This window comes from Lissotriton vulgaris, chromosome 6 (genome assembly GCF_964263255.1).
Source record: "Lissotriton vulgaris chromosome 6, aLisVul1.2, whole genome shotgun sequence".
In the NCBI taxonomy this organism is placed as follows: domain Eukaryota; kingdom Metazoa; phylum Chordata; class Amphibia; order Caudata; family Salamandridae; genus Lissotriton; species Lissotriton vulgaris.
Genome location: NC_141694.1, coordinates 426,704,670 through 426,721,337, shown reverse-complemented (window position 1 = coordinate 426,721,337; position 16,668 = coordinate 426,704,670). Strand labels below are relative to the sequence as shown.

Genomic DNA, 16,668 nt, shown 5'->3' with positions numbered 1-16,668 from the left:
AGGAACCTAGATAAGCACGCAACACTTTACCACTGCTGACCAGTGCCAAATCAATCAATCAATAATGACATTTATAAAGCACACTACATACCCGTGAGGGTCTCAAGGCACTGGGGGGGGGGGGGTTGCTGCTAATGATCGAAGAGCCAGGTCTTGAAGAGTCATCTGAAGGTCAGTAGGTCTTTGGTCTGCCGTAGGTTGGTGGGGAGGGTGTTCCAGGTCTTGGCAATGAGGTGGGAGAAGGATCTGCCACCGGCGGTTGTTCTTCGGATAGAGGGGACTGTGAATAGGGCGAGGCTGGTGGAGCGGAGCTGGCGGGTGTGGGTGTAGAAGTTGAGTCGTCTATTGAGGGGTGCTGGGCCGGTCTTGTGGAGAGCTTTGTATGCATGGATGAAGAGTTTGAAGGTTATACTCTTGTTAACGGGGAGCCAGTGCAGGTGTCTCAGGTGGGGTGTGACATGGCTGCGTCAGGGGATGTCAAGGATCAGAAGTGCCGAGGCGTTCTGGATGCGTTGCAATCATCTCAGGAGCTTGGCCGACGTTCCTGCATAGAGGGCGTTTCCATAGTCCAGCCTGCTGGTGACGAGGGCCTAGGTGACTGTTCTTCTCGTCTCGGTCGGGATCGACTTGACGATCCTGCGGAGCACTCGGAGGGGGTTGAAGCAGGATGAGCAGATGGCGTTGACCAGTTTAGTCATGGAGAGGGTGGAGTTAAGGATGACCCCTAGGTTGCGTGCATGGTTGGTGGGTGTCGGGCTGTTCCTAGTGTTGTCGGCCACCAGTAATCGTCCCAGGCTGAAGTGGTGGAGCCGAGGATGTCCGAGTTCAGCTTCAGTCGGCTGTTCCTCATCTATTCGGCGACAGCCTTCATTACCTTCGTAGAGGTTGGTTTTTGCGGTGTGGGCGTCTTTGGTGAGGGAGATGATCGGCTGGGTGTCATCGGCGTAGGAGATGATATTGAGGTTGTGATGTCGGGCGACATGGGCTAGGGGTGCCATGTAGATGTTGAACAGCGTTGGGCTGAGGGAAGAGCCCTGGGTTACGTTGCAGTTGATTTTGGTGGCGGTGGAGCGGAAGGGGCGGATGTGGATGCTCTGAGTCCTGCCGGAGAGGAAGGATATGGTCAAGTCAGGGGCCTTCTCTTGGATCCCGGCGTCGTGTAGGCGTGTTTGTAGTGTGCGGTGGCAGACTGTGTCGAAGGCGGCTGACAGGTCCAGGAGGATGAGGGCTGCTGTTTCTCCATTGTCCATCAAGATCCTGATATCATCAGTGGCGGCGAAGAGGGCGGTTTCGGTGCTCTGGTTTCTGCGGAAAACGGACTGAGAAGGGTCCAGGATGCTGTTCTCCTCGAGGAAGCGGGTCAGTTGTTTGTTGACGATTTTCTCCGTGACCTTCGCCGGGAACAGGAGCAGGCAGATGGGTCGGAAGTTCTTGCGGTCCTTGGGGTCCGCCTTGGGTTTCTTGAGTGCATATTCTCCCTCAATAACTTGTGACAATGATTAGTCATCCATTATTGGCATATTGGATTTACTGGTAAGTCCCTAGTAAAGTGCACGGTGTGTGCCAGGGCCTATAAATCAACAGCCCGGAGGCGGTGCTTCCGGCCCGGAGGCGGGGCTTGCGGCTTGGAGGCGGAGCTTCCAGCTCAGCGGTGGGTATTTAGCCGTGGCTGAAATCTCCACCTCTGGGCCACAAGCTCTGCCTCCGGGCCGGAAGCTCTGCCCCCAAGCCGTAAGCTCCGCCTCCGGGCCGGAATTTACAGCCTGAGTGCGGACGTAAAGTTAGTAGTCTTAAATCTATTCTGTGAATACCGAAAGTAGTAAATTCATTCTGTGAATCCCGAAAGTAGTAAGTTCACTCTGTGAATCCCGAAAGTAGTAAGTGCATTCTGTAAATTCCAAATAGTAGTACGTTTAGGATTTACTCTTAAGTTCATTCTATGAATCAGGCCCAATGAACTCAGAATTTATTTATGCACCTTTTGGTGAAGGTACTTTTTAAATCTTGTATTTGGAAGTGCCACTTTTAGAAAGTGTGGATTGTCTTACTTTACCATTCTGTGTGCCTTTGGCTGTTTGTGTATTCAGCATCTGGTGTGTTATTGACATGAGCTGGGACGTGCATTCACTCTAGACAGTCACTGGGGGAGGTTGAGGTGTGTCCTGTCTTGCCTGAGTGACTCATCACAGGCCTGAATAGAGCTGGTCTGCATTTAGAATGGTGGGAAGAGTTGTACTTACACCTGAATAGGCTGTGTCTCTTTTTGCACAATGCTGTATCTGCCCCTGTGGTCATGCTACACCAGTGAAGGCAGAACTGGTTTGGACTGGGTTCGGAGACTCTTGCACAAAGAGAACAAATACATTTTGGGGTATAATAATTAGACTTTAAACCCCAGAACTTTAGATTACTTCCAGGAACAAGTGTACCCTGCCAAGAAGAAGAGCTGGAGAGTTTTAAGGAGGAGTACAGTCCCTTTGCTGTGTGCTGTGTGGGGTTGGCCTGCAGTTACTGCTTCTGTTTGTGATGGCGGGAAAGGACTTACTCTTTTGTACTGCTGTGGCATCCTGCTTGTGAAGGGAATCTCCAAGGGCCTGTGTGTGCTGGCCTCCTGTTGTGGAAGACTCAGGGACACTAAATTCATCCTTGTGCTTTTTACTTTACTGGAAGTTCTTTGTACGTGCTGGAACTCCCTTAGGCTTTAAGACCTCCCTGCAAGCTCCTAGCTGCTGTTCCGGAGGACTATTTGTGTTACAGATCCCTGTATGCTTCTGGGAGCTCTGGTCGTGTTCTATTACTGCACCACTGTGGGCCCGAATTCTGGGCAGTGTCCGAAAAAGAGGCTTTTCCTACCTGAAGCAAGAGGGATAGCGGCTCTAAAGTACCACACAGGCCGTGAGCAAGTCTATCAAAGCACGGCCGGGACTTAAAAGCTGCTGAGGAATTGGGTGTTTTTCTGGTGTGTGGGGCCATCCTCCACAAAGCCTGCTGCGCCCCTCTGGTGCCAATGGAAATCACACTGTGGGGAGGAGGGGCGCGTGGGCATTCTCAAGCGCCTTAAGAGGACTTGCTTTCTTCCAGCTGTCTGTTGGATGCTGGCAACATTCCCGTAGCGCTCGTAAGATTCCTGCAGGTGTGGTTACGTTCCACGCATGGTGCTTAGTTGGCATATACAAGGGACCATGATATTGTGCACAATGTCACTTAGGTGATGATTTCCTTTGGAAATGTGCAGCTGATAGCTATTGAAGAAACTGTACCACGTATCTTGCCACCAACATTTCCTGGTTGGCAAGCTGATTTATGTGACTAGGGTCTGATATGTATTTTACATATTACAAAAGTGATTATTGCCCTCAATGTGATGTGACAATTGCTTAGTTGGCAAATTTATGGTTTATGATCTAGGTGCATTTTGATGGCAAGTGGCTAGTGGCTCAAGTAATCTTTGTAATTGTGGTCTAATGTGTTTGGACCTACTACCACGTGATTTATTACCTTATGTGCATCTTTATGGCAAGCTCCTAGTCGTGTAATGTGTTTTAAATGCTATGCAGTAATTTATGGTCTAATGTGTCTTATATTTATATAATACAAAGGATATTTTTGAGATACCCTTGTGTGCAGTCTCTTTTGAGGTGTGCCTAGTGTGTCACCGATGTGTGTGTCTGTTGTGCTAATGCTTTACACCTTGTCTCTGGGATAAGCCTGACTGCTCTGCGAAGCTACCAAGGGGGTGAGCAGAGGTTATCTTGGTGTGTAACTCCCTTACCCTGACTAGAGTGGTGGGTTCTGCCTGGCTTAGGTGTATACCCTAGCCAGGTAATCAATTTGGGGGGGAGAAAGAGATAGGATCCTTTCAAACTCCTGTTAAATTACTTTTCATCAATTGGGGAAAGGATCACTTGTCCTGCGAAAAACTCAGGTCTGCAGGTTGGTAACTGGGTGTCTCCCAATAAAATGACCCTCATACACATGTGTTTTTTCTTGCTTGCTTGCGTTAGCGGTATATGAGGTGTCCCCGCTTATGTCACACGTGCGTGCGTAATCACTGGGTCAGTTCATTTGTGTGCACCCTCCACCAGGAGGTTATACCTTAAGTTTTAAGGCAGTAGTGATCGTAGAAATGAAGTGATCAGGGTAGTGATAAGTGATTTGATAAAAAAGTCCGGATTTCCAGAGCTAGGAAGTTTATTAAATCTGGATTCGGGCTTATATTAAAAGAAAGTTCGTGCTGCTATGGAATCTGTTATGAATTCAAGCGCACTTAAGGGTCTAATAAAATGGTCGACATGTTTCAGCTGTGATTGACTATTGGTCAGATAGCTTTCTTCAGGACCAGGGAGTGAGAGTGGTGAAATAAGTGAAAGAATAGGTAAATTATGACCTGATTCTTGAAGTGATGAGAGGTCTCATTGTACCTGTAAAAAGAAAGCACACAACAAAAAAGGGGGCAAAAAAGGGAGACAAGGGGAGGGGGAGGGAATTGGATAAAGTACAAATTTGTACACATTCAAAACCAATTGATTTTGAATAAAGTAACTGTAAAATGGCAATACTTCGCACAGATTCACTCTCATATCAGGCGTCAACTCATCCATTCTCATGTCAAAAACGGCGTGAGGTGATTGTGCTATACTGTTTTGTGGTGCTCTTAATTCTTGCCGGTCATTAGTGTATATATATATAGCTCTCATACGGTGATATCGCATGCTGGTTGCTAGGCACTCAGTGCTCCTAATTTGAGGGTTTTTGGTGCCGTTCGTGTTTGCGACATCATTATCACGCGGTATTCATCAAGCGTGTTTATTGTGGCTTGGTAGTCAAGGGTTTATGGCTGTTATCGTGATTGGGCGTAGGTTACTGTGCTAGATAGCGAGTTGTGCCTACCTCTTAGTTCAAAGCTATTTGCTTCATCAGGGGAGGGAGGTTGTTTGAACAAGACGGTAGCGCTAGAAGGAGTGAAATAGTTGTTAGTATGGATAGATTATACTTGCGCTTTTCGTCTATCGAAGGGACGAAGCTTCCGTCTTCTACCTTCTGCATTCGCGTCCTTGCCTGCAGCATGTGCTGTCTCTGCCTCCGTCCACCCGGAAATGGTGTCGGCAAGCGAGGCAGATGTTTTTAAGCAAGGTGGTAGAGGAGGTAGTGGGATCGGGGGATCCCGCTGGGGCAGAACTAGGGTTCTCACACACCCAGCAAGCTAGGTGTCATGCTTCATCATATGGACCTGCTCCTCGTTGAGCCGGCGCTGCAATGCTCAATGGGCAACCGCGAAGGGGCTCTTTGTCGGAGATCTTTTGTTCCTTTGCCATATGATGAAGTGCGGGTATATGGCCCATGTGTGTGTAGATAAAGTGGTCGTGCAGTGAGTGCGTTTTTATAAAAAAGGTTCGATATTCCAAATAAATGCGCTTATTCTGGTTGGTAATCCACCTTAATAAAAAGGATATATGTATACTAGAGTGGCAACAGCCCTGATGAGGGGTATTTATCAAATCCTGTGCTCTACTCTATGGGTCGACATGTTTCTTGCCCTGTTGGTCAATAAGTACCGTGGCAATTCTTCAGAACCTATATATGTGCAATGTGTGAAAGAAGCATGGTTTTTGGTATCTACGCTAAATGGTGCTTCTAAATAGTTGCTACCATTAATGGTTGACTACATGTCCATGCTTGTGTAGTCAAGAATTGAAGGACCTCCCTCATTGGTATGAGGTACTTCAACATGGGCTGGCGGTTCGCCATGGTGGCTCGTTAGTAGGAGCATTTTTGCCGGATTAGTCCACGTAGGTAACCTACCCTCGCCGCCAGTCCCACAGCCGCTGTAAATAGTTATGCATAGGTCGGCTCTTAGTCTTGCTGACGGTATGAACACTAACATGTTGAATCTATTGATGCTAGGGATTGTTTCATATACATGTAAAATCCTGCATCATTTGCGGAGGGGTTTACTTATCACAATCTCACCTTAACATGTGGGGTTTACTGTACCTTATTGCTTAGCTTATTTTGCGGGAAATGTCATATCCAATGTTATTACTTGAATCATACCTTGGTCTTTTCTGAAGTCCAGTGCTAAAACACTTGATTAGACAGTCTGATGATAACATTTCTGAAGTAATGGGACATTTCTTAAGACCCACAGTGACACTGGACACAGCTTAGGCACAAAGACACAATTTGACTTGTTCTTTAACAGCAATAGAAAAGAAATTCACAGATTCAGTAGAAGACAGGAAAGATATTTTAGCAAAAGCTGCAAATCATTCAAAAGTACCACCGTAGGCTAAAGAAGAAAGTGAGCACAGAATAGTGGTAAACATAGCAGCGCTAGGCTTAGATTGGCAACATAAAGGGATGTTATGCACATTTGTTAGAAAATCAACAACCAATACAAACTCATAGGGATTAGTGAATGTGACCATATATTTTAAGTTCAAGGAAACTGGGAGTTGTATTTAGATGGAGGAGAGCCTATGTTCCCTCGAGTTTTTTACATTTGTGGGAAAATAACATTTTATCAATTATCCAAGAGATGATATGGAAAATGTTATCTATGAGCAGTTTTTCCAATAATTTATTATGTGGGACAAATTGATGATAAACACGTGAGAACTAAAAGTGGATGCTAGTGAAATCACAGGGGGCTTTTTTGGTGCTTTGATACCATCTGTAGCTGTGATATTCAACTCACACAAGATTTGAAAGCCTTCTATTGTAGTTGGAAAATTGTCTACTAGAACAAATGGAGAATACAGAAATAGTTGAAACCAGATCCATGGTTTTTCAGAATTGACTTGCTTCTTTAGATGTCTTTCTCAAAAAAGAGGGAGAAGTCTTCCGGATGTTAAAAGTTCAACAATGTACTTATATCCCAGATGAGAGTAAAGACCTGGAGAAATACAGTAGAAACATTACTAACCTGAAGAAAGATTTGAAAGGGCGGGTAGCAGTAGATGCTTGGGAAGCAATAGGGAATGGATTTTCTTCTATAGGGTGATGGATGTAACACAAAGCAGTCCACTCTTTACACATCAAAAAACACGACAGAAAGTGTTCACAGAAATGTGACATGAAAGTGCACTTTGCAATATATACGTTTCTCACTTAATTCAATGATTCATGAGAAAAGTTACACTCAACATTATTAGTAGTCTGCATTTATTGTAGAATTAGAGAACTTACTCATGAGAATCTGTTTAACCATGCTGATTAAGATGTTTTAATGCAGTTTCACTGACATAGAAACCCTTCTCATTTAAAACTAAGATACTTTCACTGATGAAGAAACTTGACTTTCTTAAATGTGTACTGCATTGTCTATGTAACCTTTACTGATCAATTTATTTGTGAACAACCATCCTCACGTGTGTCAAAGATGACTGCGGGCTAAACAAATATACAAATGTAATGTATGCATTAATGTTACAAGTACGTACATTAAAACATAGGGGTCGATAGGATGTAGGGTGGATCGCCACCGCACGCATGGTGGTGGAGATCCGCCCTACATCCTTCCCCGTCCACAATCCATTTCCCCCGCCATATTAGTATGGCGGGGTACCCTGGCAGATGGAAAGATTGTCCGCCAGTTTTCTGCCAGTTGACCAGGCAGAAAAGGGGCTATTTATGGTGGCAGTGTCTGCTAGACACCGCCATTCATATTAGCATTGGCAGCGGAGCATGGCTTTCTAGGGCAGAGACCCCGCCATGGAAAGCCATGTGGAGGCTGCTTTCAGTGGCCCGAAGATGGCAGGGTGACGGTGGCGTCATAAGTGCAGGTGCGGGACCGCCGCACCACGGGCGGCCGGTCCCAGCACCGCTGGGATGTCTGCCCACCATCCTAATCGGCCCCAAGGTTCCCAGTCATTCTTACCTTTGGCTAATTTGAATTGTTTACAGTTTTATTTATGTAATATGCATTAAAATGTATGTTTGATTGTGTTAATTGTTGCACATGAACATTAACTGTGCACCATTGAATTGAATGTTTAAATTAGCTTTACCATAAATGCCTATACCTCTACATGCTGCATTTCACAAATTACTGTGATCCCATTCTGCTAACTCAACAATTGATGCAGGTATTCTCATACATTTTTAGTTTGGAGTAGATACATTTCTGTACTAGAGACAGGTACATGGCTTGAGAAGCAGACCTTGAGGACGAGCACATGGGAAATCTACAAGCTAATGAAACAACTATTATTTATGTGCCTAAGTGTGAGTAGGCTATGTCATTTCTATGTTGTGTGGGATTTTGCCTGGATGTTGTGGTTTGCAACATGGAAAATGAAACAGAAACAATGGACATATGTCGATGTGGTGACAAAAGGGGTGTCACCTATGAACACTTAGACTATGAAATACCGCTCATCTTGGCTGTGGAAGCAGACCACTTTAGAATAGTGGTCGCTTTGGACTTTCCATAAGGACTTTGTTGCAGACTTGTTTACTGAACCGTTTCCTGCAGACTCTCTGCAGAACCTTACTTTTACTTTTTTTCTGAACCTTTCATGATTCCTGTCTGCCGCTTGAATGGACTTTGAGAAGTCAAAACTGCTATGTTCCCTTTGACTTCTGTTCCAAGTGTGGCTTAGGCTGACACTTATTTCTGACCTACAGAAGACTCTTTACTGAGCTTCTGAGATGCTAATGCCTATGCTACTTATACTACAAAAGACGGTAGGACACGCACAACCAGGTGCTATCAATGTTATTAACGGTGTGGTGTGCTACTGGAGATTCACTTTCTAGTCCCAAAAGTTTGAAGTTTAGGAATCAACAAGTAGCATCTCCTATTAGGAGATGTCCCCCAATGCACAATCTCTGAGTCCAAATAAAATTGAAAATTGGGTAAGAGTTTAACCAAAGAATACTAATAGTCCTCCACTTGTGCCAATTCTTACATGTTGTGATGTTTCTTCACATCAACATATAGATTTTAATTCCATATTCAACTCAGACAGGGACTTCATGTGTTGTATATTACTTCCATTTTGATGACGTCAATCCCAATGAATTTCAGATAACTCAGTGCCCTTCATCAGGGGAACATATCTGCAGTAAAAAACAAATATGAAAACACTATTTTATGGAGAGCACACCCCAACAAAAGGTGTTAAAGTGTGTCAACTAAAATCCATATATCCTGGTTCCCAAATTTACAAAACAGTGATTAAATGGTTATACCATGTGGTTTTGTTAACCTGGTTGATAAGTGTACACTTACAGAAAAACGGGTGACCAGGATCAGTAAGTTGGTAATGTGAATATGTGCTCTGACAGAGCTAAGAACGAACACCAAGACTGTGTTTAAAGGAAAGATGTAACACGGCTGAAATCCATTTTTGGGCAGTATCGTGGACACCAACGTGCAAGAAAGAAATATCGCCTACGTGTGCACAGAGAGTTTAAAAGATGCATCACTATAGTTTGTGCTCAAGTGAAAAAGTGCGAAGGTAGTAGGTCAAGCAATTAAAGACTCATGAAACGAAGTATTTTGCAATAAGTGCAGCTGCCTGTAAGGTAAAAAGAACTCCGGTTTAATCAAAGGTGAATACTGTTTATCATTAAATGGAGTGAAGTTAGTAGGACGCCGGTGTACTTACAGAGTTTAATTCTCCACACGCGTGTGTGGTAAGAAACGTCTGTGTCCCGAGGGAAATCCCGAGAATGGTGATAGAAAGTATTCATCGCGAAAAGTTGGTTAAATAAAGGTGCGGCAACTGCCATATGTAATAATAGAACCCATCCCGGGTCACCTAAACAGTGATGCTAGTCCTGTGATGGTGTGTATTTGGAAGTGCCCATAGAAGCGGGCCCCATCTTAGAAGGGAGTGAAAGTGTGAACTAAAAAGAGCATTCGGACACGGGCTTTTAGAGTAAATAAAAAGCGTACATTAAGGGAGCTCACAAGATATTTATGAATCACAAGAAAGTGTGCAATGTCCATGCTTCACAAGTGTGTACACCATTATAAATGTGGATCATGGTGATTCAAGAGTGCCGGTCTATAAAAAAAGGCGCTGTGTTACGAAGATAAAGCTGGTTGGTGATGCATGATCAAAATTGTAGATGAATGAATGAGACAGTAACAAAATGTTCTAGATAACATGAAAATTCGGTCTGTACCAACATGTGTAAAGAGCCGTAAATACAAGTGAATGTACTGCTTACATGAAAAACGCATTGTGTTGATAAGTATGGACCAAAATGGAAAGCCAGGTAAACAATAACCAAATCACAAGTGTAGATAGATGAATAGCATGGTAAACAGATGTTATAAATAACATAAAAATTCCATGCGATCATTGAGTCCATGTGGCCGCGTGGTGTTAAGAAACCGAATCCAGTGGTTTTTACGTTGGAGCAATCTGTTGTTGTTATCCACTCCCTCTTTTTTATCAATGACTTCCAGTACCAGAAATTTCAACTGACAGATATTATGTTGCTTTTCCACGAAGTGGGCTGCCGCCACCAATTTTAAGTTCTTAGTGCGTATGTAACTTTTATGCTTCACGATACGTGTTCATATCTGTCGTTCTGCTTTACCAACATAGCTCAAACCACATTGGCATTTCAACAAGTAGATCACATTTGGAGTCTTGCACGTGGCTGTAACCTTCAGACAAATTTTGGTTCCCTTCATGGGGTGAGTGATGACTGAGCCTTGAATAATATTGTGACAGTTACTACAATTGTGACAAGCTAATGACCCCTTGTGTGCTGTAAGTGAAGAAACATCAATGGGTTTCGTCAGTATCTCTTTGAGATTGCGCCCTCTAGTATAAGCAAAGATGGGTTTGCTTAAGAAGAGATTATTGAAGTCAGGTTCTAAGGAAAGCACTGGCCAGTGTTTGTTTATGATGTTTTTAAAGAACTGACTCATAGTTTAGAACTTAGAGACCACTACCATTTGATTTTGTCTTTGTTTTGCACTCTTATTCAATAGATCGCTGCGATTTTTGCCGGCGCATCTGGTTTTGGCATGCTCAAGAATCATTTTAGGATAGCCACGTTCGATGAATCTGGTGAGCATCAAATCAAGTTGTTGTTGACGGTTTTCAGGATTTAAGACTATTCTGTTAATGCGCAGTAGTTGGGAGTATGGAAGTTTGTTCTTCAATTTGAGTTGATAAAAGCTATTGAAGTGCAGGATACTGTTTCTGTCAGTAGATTCGCGAAAAATGTTAGTTTCCAGTCTGTCCCTGACTTGTTTTATTTGAACATCTATAAAGGTAATCCTGTCTTGCTGTATTTCAGATGTGAATTGAATGCAGTCATATATCGTATTTAAGTGGGTGTGCAGTGTCTTGGGGAAGACGAATTGATACAACAAAAGACGGTAGGACACGCTCAACCAGGTGCTATCAATATTATTAACATGACTCGTCCTGCCTCTATATAGACACAGGGGCATTACACCACAACACTTTTAACATACCTCACACAATTCATGGTGACATGGTGTTTTAATTTCACACTCTTACACATTGACACCACCTACACCACAATCATACACTAGGGCCCTCACACGCACTGCACCCAACAACTAAAGGAATAAAGATCTCCGCCAATGAGGCCCCGTCACGGGCACCTGATCAGGTGTTGCAGCGCGACCAGAGTAGGAGCAGACCCAATGATGAAGCAAGACACCTGCTTGTTGGGTATGTGAGGGTCTTTTTCCAAAAGGATGAAACTCTTCTCCTGTCCTTGTGAACATCCACACACTGGAGTTCACATTTGAGATCACTTACCTCCCCCTGGACCTCATATTAGGAACTGCATACCTCTTTGGTTTACACTAAGGGTGGGCGGCCAGCTACGCTCCGTGCACGGAGTGTGCGTAGTGCCGCCTACTCCGCATTTTGCGGAGCTGGCGGAGCCAGGCGGCACTACGCACGCTCCGCAGACGGAGCGTAGCTGGCCGCCACCCGCCTCCCTCCCGCCCTCCCTAAATACTTTGAAATAAAGGAATGCAATAATTTAAAAAGCACTTACCTTGCCGCCGCTGACCGCCGCGTCCCCGGGGCTCGTTATCTTCCGTCTTCCGTCTTCTTCAGTAATGCGCATGCGCGGGCGGCCGCGCATGCGCATTTTCACGAGAAAATGCGCATGCGCGGCCGCCCGCGCATGCGCATTACTGAAGAAGACGAAAGATAGCGAGCCCCGGGCACGCGGCGGGCAGCGGCGGCAAGGTAAGTGCTTTTTAAATTATTTCATTCCTTTATTTCAAAGTATTTAGGGAGGGCGGGAGGGAGGCGGGTGGCGGGGCTGGCGGCCAGTGGTTTTGCGGAGTGGGGCTACGCGGAGTGCGGAGGTGGGCGTAGTTTCTCGCCCACTTCGCGTAGCTCCGCGAAGCCCCACTCCGCCAACTCCGCCCAGGGCTAGTTTACACTAGTTATTGGGCATGTATGCTGGACCTAAGTAATAAAAGCCCTGAGTTCCCCCTCTTGGAAAACATCAGATTTTAATGTTATTGTTCTGCATTGCGACTAAAGTGTTGCATATCTGTTTAATTCTGGTCCACCTCAATATCTTCAATAGGTTAGGCTTACCGGTTGTAATTCTGTATCTTTGCAGCAATACCAATGTGTAATAAACATTCTTAAACTTGGATACTGATTCCTGGTCCTCATTGTGTAGCCAAATGGATTACACTGTGAGTTGATAGGACGTGGAATACTAACTCTCTTTCCCCTCAGTGCAACACAAAAATATCGGAGGACCAAGATAGAAAGTTAGTGAAAGAAGAGATATAAAGTTGTGGGCCGAGAAACACTGGCTCAACATCCTTACATTTCATTATCTAAAGAGTCACTGTTTCTCTTAATTTTGTTATGTTGATGTCCGTTTATAAAGCGCACATCCACCAGACGGTCTCTTGGCGCTAGGTAGCGAGTCAACTTCAACCTCCCTTAGTGGTAAGCCTGTCTAAAAAGCAGTGTTGTCAGACGTTTCCTAAATGTAGAATGATCCAAGGAAGACATTAGGTCCAAAGGCAGTCGATTCCATACCTGAGGGGTGATAACAGCAAACTGTCGCCCTCCGATCCTTTGTTTTTTCCAAGGCAGAGTTGTCAAGAGGTGCAAGTTGCTAGAACTTAAAGCTCTGGTTGGGCGGTATTGTTATGATCCTAAACTTCACGAAAGCAGGTTAATTCAAGTAGAGGGACTTAAAAACCATGCAGCATGCTTTAAACATGGATCTGTGTACAACTGGCAGCCAATAGAAGTCCATTGTTGCCAGGGAGATGTGGCAATATTTGGGCAAGGTGAATATCAGCCAAGCAGCTGGTTTTTAATTAGCTGGAGCCTGCCCTGCGCAGGAGGATTTTAAGAAGGCTCAAGTAAATAGAGTTAAGGTAATCTAATCTAGACATAACTAGAGATATCATTACTTGGATCAAAGCCTCCTTAGTAAGGAATATCTTTATCTTTTTTATGCGAGGTAGCTGGGAGAAGCAAGCTGAAGTCACTGCTCCTACCTGCTGCTTAAAAGAAAGTTCTGCATCTATTGTGACACCCAAGTTTTTAACAGGTTTTTTGGTTGTGGGGGTAGAGCCCATCTAGAAAGGGGAGAACAATGGGGACCAATAGTTCACCTTACTTTTTATGAGAATTATCTCTGTCTTATCAGGGTTCAACTTCAGATGATTACTGTTCATCCAATCTCGGATGAACATCATAGTATTCTGAAACAAGTGGTGAGATGAAGGGATGTCATTAATCGTAAATAATAGTTGCATGTCATCTGTATAATTGAAAATGTTGATTTCTTTATTTTTAAGGGCATTAATCAGGGGGCGAATATAGATGTTAAAAAGATGGGGCAACAGCGAAGAGCCTTGAGGAACTCCACAATTCAGTTACACCTCTGTAGACGAGTAAGGAGGAAACCTGACTGCTTGAGATTTATCCCTCAAGAAAGAGAGAAGACAGTTCAATGCTGAGTCTCGGAAGCCTGCAGCCCTAATACGGTTGGACGAAATTATATGGTTGACTGTAACAAAGGCCAAAGACAGGTCCAATAACACCAAGACTAGGGTGTTGGCATTATCTACCTCTTTGTGCATGTCATCAACAACAGGCATGATCACTGATTCTGTAGAGTGTGCTGGTAAAAATAATGATTGTGCAGGATCCAAGAAGCCTGACTTTTCAATGAATAGACATATATGATGGGATATGTGATCCTCGAGTAGTTTGGAAAAATAGGGTAGAAGCAAGATAGGCTGGAAATTTTTCATATCCATTGTATCAGCTCCAACTTTCTTTATGATTGGAGCAATAATCACTTTTTAAAAGGACCTAGGGACCACCCCAAATTGACAGATTGATTAGGAAATGAAAGTATACGGTCAAGTAACCAAGTACATACTACTTTGAATACCTTCTGGGGCAGATGTCAGTTGATGAACCAGACTTTACCTTTGTCAATAGGAGTGCTAGGTCCTCTTACGTTAAGTTGGGGAAGCAGGTAAGAGTTTGACTATTCACCAAGTCCACGGATAGATTATAAAGTGGTGGACAGGGAGGAATACTGTTCATAATGTCTTAATTCTTATTTACAAAAAAGGCATGCAGAGAATCGCACTAAGCTTGATTGGGTAAAACCAGCAGAGTAACTCGGTCTGGGTTAGCCGGATCAGAGACAATCTTGAAAATCCCTTTACATTTATTGGAGGCATTCATGATTTTGCCTGTAAAAAAGCTTTCATTAGTTTGCCACAAACGATGTTTGTAATTTCTAAGTTGTAGAGTGTACTCTATTTTCAGGTCTGGTGGGTATCTCAACCCCCATTTCCTTTCTGCTTGCCGGAGTTCATTTTGGCAATTTTCAGGTCATCCGAGAACCATTTATTGGCCTCATGGCGCCTAGGTGCTCTAGTTCTACGGAGGGGTGCATGATCATTACTGGCCACTGTCAGCCAGCTCATAATGTCCTGCGCATAGGCTTCTATATCTTCCTTCAGATCGAAAGGAGAGTTTCTTAAGTCCTCACGGAAGGCTGTGAGGTTAGCCTGAGCCCAATTCGTAGAACAAACAGTGGAGTCGATAGGGGACTTATTCCATTTAGGAAGAGGCACTACAAAGGACGTCTAAAAGTGACATCATTGAAGTAAATATTCAAAATTGTATGTGTTCTAGAGCCTGGAAAAAAACATTTGTAACTGCATCGCAACCACTATAAAGCAATATAATAGTCGCTATTACAAACATGCAAAATTGCAAATAACATAATACTATTGCTTGGCAAATAACTGTAACCACATCACTGCTGAAAATGCAGCATTTCCCAATATTTAAAAACAAATTCTACTGGGATAACACCCATGGCACCTTTAAAAAGTAGATTTTCAGGGTTTTTATGATGACGCAGGTTCTGACTTTCAAAAAGGAGAACAGTAAGGCTTAGCAATCATGAACAGTTTTAAGTTTAATTAAACAGGAAATAGCAGCCACATCTATAAATGTAGGTTGGAAATCAACTTTCAATAGGCTTATGGAATGCTTTATACTGTACAGCAAGTGCAATAAAGAGAAGCCTGTTTCTCTTTGGGCAAGATATACTGGCACAGTAGGCCATAAATTGTGTGTTTAGATGCATGATTCCGCCCTTATGGAATGGGAATTAAATATCAACTGGAGGTCACATCTGAGGTGGTCCAGATGGTTGGGTCTGTCATGTTGGTGATCTGGGGTGACGCTTACTATTGAGCATTGTTTGGGCCTTATCTCATGAAATAAACTAACCCACTATTCTGTTATCATGTCCTTGGGCCTAATGCAGGACATCTGCTCTGCATTTGTCTGTGTTTATGAGTGTGTGCATCTGAGTCGTTTCTTTAGATATTACATCTTCGGGCCATATGTGATTTATTGTTGCCAACTTTCAGATGTGTTTGAGGCTTGCTCCATAGCTGGGTTATGTTGATGTGATGAATGGTCACTCTGAAACTGTAATTAGTGTTTTATTGTGAATTTGCCAACAGTTGCACTGTGATTTGCTGGACTCCTAAAAGGGAAACCTTTTCATAAATCGATCTGATGCTAACAGTTAGATTGAGACGAAGGCAAGTCTCCCAATGTGCATTAAAAAGCAGATCTGTTTGCCAGTAATTGTTGCAGACATTGTCACTCCAAAAACGTCTTCACACCACATTGTGTTATACAACATGTAGCAAGAGATTTGCCAAAATGTGTTGAAGGAAACCACTGTCCCTCGTAAAATGATTGTTAGATTATATTCTGTGCACAATTCACTGCACATTTACAGAAACTCCATCCCCAAAACTTCAGATTGTACCAGAATACCAAAGGGATTCCTTAAAATGGGAACAGGATTCTTTACAAGTTACCTACGTCCTCAGGATGACTATTCCTCCACTGCACATCCTATATCAGCAAGAAACAAGAGATCCAAGTACAGCAATGAAGTTAAATAAGATACATAATCAATATAAAGAATGACTTCTTCTGTGGTCACATGTGGATAACAAGTGTGCACTACTCTTAATCAGCACCTTTGTGAGCGCCTTAAACAAAGATTAGATTGCATCAAGTCAATTTAAAATGGTTTATTAAGGGAGATTGATGCTTTTAGGAATCATATCGAAGAACTCACCTAGAGTTCCAATGAAAACAGGGCCAATCAGCCCAA

The 16,668-nt window shown here is 43.6% G+C and overlaps 1 protein-coding gene across 1 annotated transcript in view; it reads right to left on the bottom strand.

Moving 5' to 3' along the window:
• HCRTR2 (hypocretin receptor 2) overlaps positions 1–16,668 on the bottom strand; it is an 880,720-nt gene that overhangs the window by 746,351 nt on the left and 117,701 nt on the right. The gene's annotated exons all lie outside the window — the stretch shown is intronic.